Genomic DNA, 11,107 nt, shown 5'->3' with positions numbered 1-11,107 from the left:
CTAGCATCAAGGCCAACAACCATCTGACAACTAATTAGCTTGCTAACCACAATCTAAACTATAGTTTACCCTTCACACTTTGTATGGGTAACAAGTGTTTTGTTATAAACCCATTGTGTAAAAGCCTAGAAGAAAAATACTGAGGAGCTAAATATTTTCAATTTGACATGAAAAACACAAACAGTCCTCTCACCTTGTAAAAGAGGGTCACCCCTCAATTGATCTTTCGAGGTTAAATAAAGGTTACAAACCTCAAATGCAGCAGTCTAACTCCAAGGAAGATTATGTAGGTGACCTCTGATCCCAGTTCTGGATATTTACATATCAAAATTTCACAGACAGCGCCTTCTGGTTCCGAGATATAACGATTGTGACAACCAACCCGTGTGACAAATTACCCCGTTCTCCCCTAACACATACTTTTGCTGTCACCAATACTGCCTTATCTGCAGATGACACTATACTTATTGCACCATGCATGTCATCACAACTAACATCCTAGTACAACCTCATACCTGAGCTCAGATAAACAGTCGGCGGCAAACAACTCTGTAGTTGGATGCATAGGCAGAGAGAGAGAAAGAGAGAGAGAGAGAGAGTGTCTCTAGTTCCTCAAGTGCAACAGGTCCGTCAACATTATACGTGAGCAACACAGGACCCCTCCCCACCCCCCCCCCCCACCCCCCACCCACCCACACACACACACCCAACCCCTCACCAAAGTGCTCAACTTCAGTCATCAATACTTTGTCAGTCACACTTGTCATGCTTATGAGGCTATACTATCATCTCAGGATTCAAAGAAACAGAACCAGATGCCAGGTAAGATCAGGGGAAATGTGAGAAGCACATTAAAATAGTTAGAAAGTTTTGGGTGATGTTAGTTAGTGAAACCTATTAGCGTACCATTTTCGCACATTTCGGTTTAGGTGTGTGTGTGTTTCAAAAGTGTATGTTGCTAATGCATGAGTTTGTTTAGTGTGATTTAATAAAAGGTTCATGAACAATTTTGGGAATGCATCTCCATGGAAATTCAACTGAAACCTGATGTGCAGCTGAGCTTACAAGTAAGAGCCTTCAACCTTTTAATGTTTGTCATGACACAAAGGGGTTTCACACTCTTGTGCCACACTCCTAACAACTGAGATTATACTTCCTATAAAATGCCCATCAAATTAACACAGAGAATCAACAGAGAAAAAAACAATCCACTCCGATGGAAGAACGAACAAACATTTTGTCTTGTGTTTATGCTCAGCCCTGTGGGAAATAACACTAAGTAACCCCAACTAACAATTCTAGTGAAGAAATACAGTCAGCTACAGCAGTCTCGTGTTGAAAGCATCAAGTGTTTAATCTTGCTGCAGAATGCCACTGCAAGCTCCTTAGCTCACAGAGAATGCAACAGTTTGCTCACACGGCCTTGAGAAAGTGTTTCTTCTTAAGCCCTGGTACAGCATGTCTGTTCTATGAATTAGAAAATCATAAACAATGAGAGGAAGTTTAAAATCTAGCCCCACACCGTTGTCCGAGAAACAAAAAAAAAAAGCACCAGACAGACACAGCAAAGCACGGATACCAAAAAGTATAAATGATTAGACTAAGTAAGACATTATTATACTGACTGGCCAGTAAAAAAAAAGACCAAAGACATCAAAACTAAAATGAAGAGGCACAAATAAAACTCCTTGATAACAACACCCATTCCTATTTTGCCAAATAGTAGCGGTGCAGTTTAATCCATAACATGAGCTTCAAGTCACAGCCGCAGCAGAGACTTAATCCTACCTGGCCTTGGCCCGGGCCACGGATCGGCCGGAGAGCAGGAGCAGTGCGGCCGCAGAGCCATTTCTCCCCCAAGGCATCCTACTGTTGTCCCCCCCCCCTGAAAAAAAACCACTGCGTTGCTGCAGGAAACAGCAGCTGCCTGCCCCTGGCAAAGCTGCTTCCTTATAATCACCTCGGTGCACAAACACACAAGAACAAGGACGATGTGACTGGGCTCCTAGGCACGTCACTACGCCGCATCCTGGGGCAGGAAAGGAGGTCCGTACACGGCCGAAGGAGCTGAGTTGATGAATAGCTTAACCTGGCAGGGATACAGACAGAGGGCACAGACAGTTTGAATGGGGGCAGAGCACACAGCAGCTGCCGGCCTGCCCAACTGACCGGCTGTTCGGACCAACTGTTTGGATATGAAGTTATGCATGGGGCTTCAGCATTATTTCCACCCAGTGTGACAAGGAAAAAGTGGAAAACATCCCTTGTCAACATGCTCATTCATTCATTTACTGATTGACTCAAACACACGCGCAGGAATCTGCAACCTCTGCTCTTTTTGTCTTCATGGTTTTTATCAGTAACTGAAGGCCGTGATACACATTTACTGTCACTTATTTACAACAGGGTTGAGTTTTTAAATCAAAAAGCAGCAAGGTTTTAGCTTGACAGAGAGGCACTTTGAACAATGCTGTCCGCAGACTATTTCAGAGTCCGGTAAAGCATTGTAACACAAACATGGTAACGGCTTAGTCATTATGCTGTGTATTATATTTTCAGGTTGTCAGTCTCTACATCCAGACGTACATCTGTCTGTCTGTCTGTCTGTCTGTCTGTCTGTCTGAGCCATTCTTCTGAATACGTTATCTCATGAACGCTTTGAGGGATTTTCTTCAAAGTTTGCACCAATCTCCACTTTGACTCCAGGATGTCCTGACTAGATTTTGAAGGTCAAAGGTTACTGTGACCTCATTTGAGGGATCTTGTGAGCGCAATATTTTAAGAATACATTAAGGGATTTTTGTCAAATTCAGCACACACTTTCACAAACCTCCTTTTTGTCTATGACTCACCACCAGTGAAGTCATTCAATTAACATTTGTATTTTGTGTGTCTGTAATTGGCCCCTCTCAGTTGTACAGATAAGTGGTGTGATCGGTGTCATCTCTGCCCTTTACGCTGCTGGAGGCTGAGTGTCTGGCAGCTTCCCCGGTCACATCATTCAATCAGTTTGTCTCTAACCAGATCAACAGAGATTAGAGAGACCAGAGGGATCCCTCTTGGGATTTAGCTGCCCTCATCAGCTCTCTCTCTCTACACACAATATCTTACTCCTCACTATTTTGAGTCTCCTTAGTGTGGGTCTTGTGCGTCTGTGTCACGAACCTCGCCCTCACCCTGATTTTCCCCCTGGGTAAATCAAGTGACTCCACAATGCCTCTACTGTGACTTCATACAAAACTAGAAATAGACCGATTAATGGAATGGAGTAATTGGCATTGACCGATATCTGTACTCACAACTAGGCCATTTAAAACAAATAATGTCTGCAGACACTGCAAGCAGCCTTGTCAGTGTTGCTGCTGCGGAGTGGATGTTAGCGCTTTTTACATTTTTAACCAAAATATCAATATGGTATTTTTTTCTATTTGATTAATTACAGACATTTGGAATGAAATCCAAAAGCACTTTATGGCAATATTTTATAGAGTCGTCACCAGGGAAGGCCAGGTGCAAAAGAAAATGCACTTTTTTTTTATCATGAAATATATTTCTGTATACATTCATTTAATAATTATTTTAATTCAAAAAGAATTTAAATTTTATTTTTTTGTCTTTTATCAAAAGCAAAAAAATATATACAAAATACAACAACGGGGATATCGGCATTATCAGCCATCATCCGCCATTATCGACCTGCTCTATCAATATCATTATCGGCATCGTCCAAGGAAAAATCCATTTAGGTCAACCACAAACCAAAACCCTTCTTGCCTCTTCCCTCCTTCCCTCCTATGTTTCCTTTCTCTTGAATCATATCTGACTGTTGTTTCCTCTGGTTGGAGCCCTGTCTCACCTTCTCTGACAACACTCCTTCGCTCACGGCTTTGCCAAGAGGAAAAAGGAGAGTGCAGAACGTGACCTGGCAGATGGCATGTGACAGCTAGCTTAGCCCCATGCCCGCCCGGCTCATCTACCTCTTGGCAAGAGCAACCAGTGCGGAGTGAAGGGCAGGGCTGACGCCAGGACAGAAAAAGTGGAACAGAGTAGAATACAGGACAGAGAGAAAAATAACGAAAAGGAGGGCAAACGATGACAGAGAAGTATAAGACAGGAAACGAGGGAGGGTGTGAAAAGAGCGGAGGAAATGTTTCTATTAACCGCAAAAAATGCCTAATAGGAGAATCTAGAAGTATTACAAATGTGAGCTAGAATTGAAGAGTAAATGGACTTGACTTATATAGCGCCTTCTAGCTGATTTTCTCAGCCCCAAAGCACATATCTTACCACATTCACCCATTCATACACCGATGGCAGTAGCTGCCATGCAAGGCGCTCTCTGAACCATCGGGAGCAATTTGGGGTTCAATGTCTTGCTCAGGGACACTTCGACATGTGGCGGGGAGACGGGAGATCGAACCTCCAACCCTGCACACACACACACACACACACACACACACACACACACACACACACACACACACACACACACACACACACACACACACACACACACACACACACACACACACACACACACACACACACACACACACACACACACACACACACACACACACACACACACACACACACACACACACAAAACTGTGGTGCACCATGGCATCAGCAGGAATGCAGCTGATGCAAGTTCACTTCATTGACAACAATGCCACATACAAACTAGGGAAAATAAAGTAGCATAGTGCAAATCTCGGCTTGGTCAGTTTAGCAAAAAACAAGTCGTACATGTATGTTTTTTATTTTAAACATACATATGCATAGAAAGGACTGTGATGTGGCAACGGAATTCCTAAATCACACCCACAGACAAGTGGGTGTTTCTGCTCATCACTATTTATGGCTGCACACACGTTGGCACACTAATTCATCAGGGCAATGTAACCAAACCTGTTTCTGAGAGAATAGATGGTAAGTGAGTAGACGTAGAAGAAAGCTTGAATATAAACATATTGTTGCGTTATTAGAAATATATCCCTGCGCAAAGGTTTCTGAAAGTAGATGTAGGCAAAAAAAAAAAATACAAAATCCACAAATCATTAATCTGTTAATAATAACCTTGCAGAGGCCACCCCATACATATGCATCCAATGCTAGCAAATTATCTCTTTGAAGACTGGAAAATGCAATTGTGTTAGAAAAAGCAACATTCAGCCAAGGTCCTTACTGTTCAGTATTCAATAGCTACACCTTCAATTCTCTTAAAAGATGATGTGAATACAAATACCCTGCCCTTGTCACACCTACTTGACATATTAATAAGTACCTTTTAATTGTATCATTCACTAACAATGACGAGCAGTCAGTAAAGCAGACAGTAAGCATGTTAAGAGGAGATATAAATGGACAGTTTGCCTCTGGCATATACACTTGAAACTCTACACTTACATGTACATAACAAACATTATAAATAATTGAAAAACAGCAGCAGCAAGTAACCATATCACTCCTTAAAATCAGGTTAAACTAACTTCCTTGACCTTATCACTTTTATGGAACCATTTTTCAAATGTCCGTCCTTTCTTGACACTTGCTGACGACAGCAACTATATCCTTCAGAGGGATCATCATAGTTTAACTATCGGGCTGGGTATTATGGACATTATGTAAAAATGCCAAGGAACTGAAAATACAATTTAAGTTGTTTTTTTACCGTAATGTGCAATGTAATCTTGAATTTTTTTTTGAAGGACACCCAGCCAATTTATCATCCAAAGTTATTTTATCATATTTTTTTACAAAAATACATGAACGTGTGAATCAAAATGTTCTCTTTTGGAAAAAGCTTTTTTTTTTTTTTTTTTTCCTCACATTGCCTACACCAAAACAAACACAGGTGCTCACATAACATCTGAAGGAGGAGGTCTACCTGGGCTAAAGCTACCAGCAATGAAAGCTGGAAAATGTTCTCCTCGTTCTCCTCTCTCGCCATATAGAGCAAAAGTGGATTAGTAGATCAGTAGTACTTTACACTATGCCCAGATAGACTTGGAAGCACACAGCCTTTGCACTGGCTCTCAGGCCCTGTTTCCACCTGGGATTATGATGTGATTTTGGTAATCCGATCAAAGGTGGCCAGCTCTCAATCCGTGTGTTCACACTTGTCTTTCCACAGTGTATTCAATTCATATAATTATAACAAGTTAGCATACATTTTCTCAATTAAGACTACACTACTGAAATCTCAAATGTAGCCTACACTTCCTTTACTAAAATAATTCCTCAAGCAAGGCCATTCAGATTGTATGCCTATCAGATTATTTTGTTTAATTGCTTCATCTAGAATAATTTAATCATTCTGGCATGTATTTACAGTAAAGGCTGTGGAAAAACAGGACAAATATATCAGGCATACAGCCTATTGTTTTTATTTATTTTTTATTTCTGCAGATATCAGTCACAAGACCTTGCAGGATGTCAGAAGACATGTTTGTGCATCAAAGTGCACTGACAAGGTTATTTTTCAACAAAAACGTTAAACAAGTAGCCTATATTTCCAGGTCAAATTTCTTTATATAAAGATGTTTGTTATGTAACAAACTTCACCCAAATCAACGGAAACACTTGATTTTAAACTACATTTAGATCAATGTGTAGCAGATAGCGCTCTAATGTGCACAGCTGCACTGCACGTGCAAGTAGGGGAAAAAAAAACAAAGAAAACACGCCCATGCCAACAGATAGCCTAGCAACCAGAAACGCTTTCCGCCCCGAGGAGAGAAACACAAAATAAATACAATACTACACATAGGTCAATTATTTTTCTCTATTGTGCTTTATATTATCTATTTTTAAATAACAGAATTAACGTTTTTATAAAGAAAAAAAGGGGGGGGGAGGTGGCCAACTGAAAACAAAGAGACACACTAACGGAACCACTTTACTTACCTGGGAAAACACCGTTGACTCCCCTGGCCGTGACAGAAGACTCGACCGAGCATGAAAGGCGGATTTTTCCATATAACTATTTACCAAAGAGATGAGTTCCGCAGTGAAGAGTGACAACAAACAGATGGCAGGAGAAAAGCTCGCTCTGCTTTGAGAGGTGACAGCCACTAGCCTACCGTCCACGTTGTCCCCCTCACCTTACGTCTGACGTCACCACGCCGCCCCCAACAACAACACTGCCATAATGATATGTTCTCTACATTATGCTCCTTTTGGGGGTTTCTCACCAAACCCACAGCTCAACAGAAGCTCCCACTTTAATTGACCGCATCAGAGTACTGCTTCAATGGGAAATAATTGACCCCATATCTGCATGCAACTCCTGCTTATGTGAACTCATGTAGCCTAATGCATGACACATGAAAAAATAATGATAACTTGGAATTTGGATAAAAGGGAATCCTCAGCTACTCCCATTTGCAACAACAAATATTTCATAGGTTACATAACCCCTTTTTAAAAGCTATGGAGATCTAAATTATATTTAATTTTGGGAGAGGAGTGTAAAATGTTTTCTTTTTGAATTTTTACCTTCCATTGCGCTGCACATAAAAAAGAAAAATTATATCCCCACTTACGTTTGACATGTTTTATTGAGAACCAGGTGTTACAAAAAAAATTGGAACCTATGTCATTTGTGAATAGAATAGAACTATAATTCACTTTTCCATGTTAAAGGGTCACTTTATGATAATCTTTTCCACTTATCCCTTTGGTAAAGCCACACAAATACTGGATATTTCAAAAACAAATGTTCTGAGGAGAATTTGTTGAACATCCGCTTGTTGATCTGTGCTCAGGGTCGGTCAGTGTGAGGCCAGGGAAAAATGTCACACATTTTAAATATGAATAGCACTTCAATCGAGTGAGAAGATAACAACACAATGTGACAAAATCCTTGGCACGTGCGTGGTCCACTTAGAAGGCCACAAAATGAAGCTAACGTCAGGACGATTCCAGCACCTTGTGCTAAGAATATCTCTCTGTTTTCAAGGTCAATAAAGACACTTCAAGCTCACAATCAGCAAAGCAACATCTATTTGGAAAGGGACATGCCCAAGCAAAAACCCCAGCTGACTCAAATTTAGACTACCGCCTCCATACACACAGTCACAGTTGTGTGAATATGCAACAATATTGGTTATTTTTAGGGATGGCTTTGGACCTGTGTTTTATGGTGGTGGGTGTGTGGGTGAAATGTTCATACTGGTTACGGACTAAGCCTTGAATGTGTTTGGTAGATTGAATAAATGCACTTCATATAATAATGGAAAAGGAATTTTCATTGTTAAAGGTGCACTATGCAGTTTGCTTACATTTGCGGGGCCTGCATTTAGTTTAAAACAAATTTTCTCTACATGTAATTCTTTTGATTGAATACTTGTATCATCATACATCAAAACGTAATTATTTGGAGGCACCTAGAACTGTGAAATGCAAGACAAAACTGTAGGCCCTGCTGCTGTAAACAACGGCAGTGAAACTGTAACTTTTAAGGTAGCTTTCTATAACTTCAAACAGTATTCCATGGATCCAATTTTACTGTGAGGAAAGTTTGTTTATTCAGTTATGAGAATATACCTATCCTATCCTACTACAAAATGTCAACTTCTCTGACACACCCAAAGTTACATAGTGCACCTTTAGGATGTTGACATAAAGTGTGGCTATGTATGTACGGCACACATATCAATCTATAATGTCCATACCTGCCTTAACACGACTTGCATATCACTCTTAGGAATAAATCGGCCATGCAGTCGACACAGTGAAGCACCAGGAGTTATTTATCTCCCATTGCTAACGCTGCCTTACCCCACGCACGCACGCACACACACACACACACACACACACACACACACACACGCACACACACACATGCGCGCACACACACGCACACACACACACACACACACACACACACACACACACACACACACACACACACACACACACACACACACACACACACACACACACACACACGGAAGCTTTTAGGCGGAATGCTCATTCCTCCTGGACAGATCAATTATCTCTGGCATCCTGTTTTTGTTTTCATTGTCCTGTGTTTGTGTGTGTGTGTGTGTGTGTGTGTGTGTGTGTGTGTGTGTGTGTGTGTGTGGACAGGGAAAATAGAGAGAATGTAAGGAGTAAAAGCACACGGATCGACATAAAGTGGGACAGAAAAAAGAAAAGACAGCGATGGAGAGCACAGAGGGTCTGTAAGGCAGCCCACTCTCTTCCTGCCATTGTTTCATCCCAGGGACACACACGAGGCTCGGCTAGGCCCCACCTCCTTGCCAACACCCCCCTACACTGCTGCTCTATGTTTCCATGGAGACAGAGGGAGGATATGCCTGCAGATGATTGCATCCCCTGCTGAAAAGCATGCACGGAGACAATAATACAGCACAACCTGAAATGCCATCAGACAGTTTAAAGAGCAACGTGGAGACAATTCAGTGTGCGGTGTCAAATAAAAATAATAATAATAATAATCTTTATTTGTATAGCGCCCTTCATACATAAAATGCAGCTCAGAGTGCTTTACATGCACAAAATAAAGACAATATAAAACAAAACACATTCATCACAGGCAATAAACCAATAAAGAGCAAAAGATACAAATTTAATAAAAATAAATAAAAATGCAATAAAAACATTTTAAAAAAATGCAATACAAACATTAAATAAAAATGCATAAAATAAAATAAAATGCTAGAGTCAGACCTTACATTATTGAAAATGGGCAATGCATAAAACAAATATAAAAGATAAAAAAAACATAAAATACGACAAAATAAATATATGGTGGAATTAATTAAAAGCAGCAGCATAAAGATGTGTTTTGAGCGGCTTCTTAAAACTAATAACAGACGTTGCTGTTCTTATATGCAGGGGCAGTTTGTTCCAGGCCGTTGGTGCATAAAAACCGAATGCTGCTTCACCATACCGTTTCCCCTTAATCTGTGGTATGTTAAGCAGGCCGGCACCAGAGGACCTGAGAGGTCGAGTTGGGACATATTCAGACAAGCAGTCAGATAAATACAATGGTGCTAAACCATTTAGTGCTTTAAAAACAAGTAAAATTATTTTAAAAGCAATCCTAAATGCTACAGGGAGCCAGTGAAGTGAAGCTAAAACTGGAGTAATGTGATTTCTCAACCTGGTTTTTGTTAAAACTCTGGCGGCTGCGTTTTGAACGTGTTGCCGTTTCTCAATATTTTATTTGGGTAAACCAGTGAGAATTGAGTTGCAGTAGTCCAGACGCGAAAATACGAACGCATGCATACATTTTTTTGCATCTTCCATGGACAAGTAAGGTCTGACTCTAGCAATGTTCCTCCGGTGATAAAAGGCAATCTTTACAGTATTGTTGATATGTGATTTAAAATCCAACTCTGAATCAATAATGACACCCAGACTTTTTACTGTATTTTTGTTTTGTGCAGTCAGACTTCCCAATCTCCTTAACATTGTTTCTCTGTGTACCTCAGTACCAATGATAAGAATGTCAGTTTTGTCCTCATTTAATTTAAGAAAATGGTTGATTGTGTTCCTTTATATTGTGTGTGGATTCACGCAGGCCTATTGTTGCTGTCCAATAAAAAATATGTCTCTCCAAAAGGTCAATGTTTTACAAAAAATAAGAAAATGATCTTTAAAATTTTAAATGTTGTGATGATGAAATTTTGACGTAATTTTAAAATCATTTTTGTTCAGAAAGCATGAATCCTACTGACTTTTGTGGTCCCCCGACTTCCTCATGTGGCACCACTAGGTTAAAGTTTGTGTGAAACACCTCGACAACAACTTTTTGTTTGGATTGCCATGGTGATTGATCTTTGATCTTTGATGGGTTATGGTTAGGGTTAGGGTTTGGGTTACATATTTCATCTAGCGCTATCAACTGATCTAAAATTCAACTTGTCCAATACTTTTGTTGAGAACTTAATACCTGCAACACTAATGCAATCCCATCAGCCTCAGCTGTAGGCCTACTTTGTATTTGGTGCTTATGACTAATGTTACCATTAAGCACAGCTATGTTAGAAGATATTCTAGCCTGGCCCTTAGACACAGGATAAGTGTCTGAACCCAGTTTTATCCTACAGTTTTCACTCTGAAATCCTTAACA

The sequence above is a fragment of the Ammodytes marinus genome (assembly GCF_949987685.1).
Source record: "Ammodytes marinus genome assembly, chromosome: 4".
NCBI lineage: Eukaryota > Metazoa > Chordata > Actinopteri > Uranoscopiformes > Ammodytidae > Ammodytes > Ammodytes marinus.
Note: the sequence above shows the minus strand (reverse complement) of the source record.